Source organism: Protobothrops mucrosquamatus, unplaced genomic scaffold (genome assembly GCF_001527695.2).
Source record: "Protobothrops mucrosquamatus isolate PMUCROS unplaced genomic scaffold, P.Mucros_1.0 scaffold1183, whole genome shotgun sequence".
Taxonomy (NCBI): domain Eukaryota; kingdom Metazoa; phylum Chordata; class Lepidosauria; order Squamata; family Viperidae; genus Protobothrops; species Protobothrops mucrosquamatus.
In genome coordinates, this window is record NW_015387396.1 from 1093296 (window position 1) to 1094403 (window position 1108).

At 40.6% G+C, this 1108-nt stretch overlaps 1 protein-coding gene across 2 annotated transcripts in view; it reads right to left on the minus strand.

Annotated features, from left to right (window-relative positions):
• Window positions 1-1108, minus strand: part of MGAT5B (alpha-1,6-mannosylglycoprotein 6-beta-N-acetylglucosaminyltransferase B) — a 309533-nt gene that overhangs the window by 184567 nt on the left and 123858 nt on the right. The window lies entirely within an intron of this gene.

Below are 1108 nucleotides of genomic sequence, written 5' to 3' on the forward strand. Positions count from 1 at the left end.
AACAAATTCGTAGTACCTCGGTATGGTTAGGAGGGCACAAACTTTTCTAGGCTGCCCTATCTATGTTTCCTTGTAAAATACATAGGAAAATCAGATTGGAGGAAAATTCCACTTAGGGTTAGGGTTAGGTCCCCATGAAGTCATAGAGTAAAATGGACATTGCCAACAAATTTGGAGTGCTTGGGTATGGTTAGGAGGCCACTTACTTTTCTAGGCTGCCTTATCTATATTTCCTTGTAAAATACATGGGAAAATGCCTTTGGAGGAAAATTCCACTTAGGGTTAGGTCCCCATGAAGTCATACAGCAAAATGGACATTGCCAACCAATTCAGAGTGCTTGGGTATGGTCAGGAGGGCACTTACTTTTCTAGGCTGCCCTATCTATTTTTCCTGGTAAAATACATGGGAAAATGCCATTGGAGGAAAATTCCACTTAGGGTTAGGGTTAGGTCCCCATGAAGTCATAGAGCAAAATGGACATTACAAACAAATTTGGAGTGCTTGGGTATAGTTAGGAGGGCACTTACTTTTCTAGGCTTCCTTATCTATATTTCCTGGTAAAATACATGGGAAAATGCCAATGGAGGAAAATATTATTTAGGGTTAGGGTTAGGTCACCATGAAGTCATAGAGCAAAATGGACATTGCCAACAAATTCGGAGTACCTCGGTATGGTTAGGAGGGAACAAACATTTCTAGGATGCACTATCTATGTTTCCTGGTAAAATACATAGGAAAATTAGATTGGAGGAAAATTCCACTTAGGGTTAGGGTTAGGTCCCCATGAAGTCATAGAGTAAAATGGACATTGCAAACCAATTCAGAGTGCATGGGTATGGTTAGGAGGGCACTTACTTTTCTAGGCTGCCTTATCTATATTTCCTTGTAAAATACATGGGAAAATGCCTTTGGAGGAAAATTCCACTTAGGGTTAGGGTTAGGTCCCCATGAAGTCATAGAGTAAAATGGACATTGCCAACCAATTTGGAGTGCTTGGGTATGGTTAGGAGGGCACTTACTTTTCTAGGCTGTCCTATCTATATTTCCTTGTAAAATAGATGGGAAAATGCCATTGGAGGAAAATTCCACTTAGGGTTAGGGTTAGGT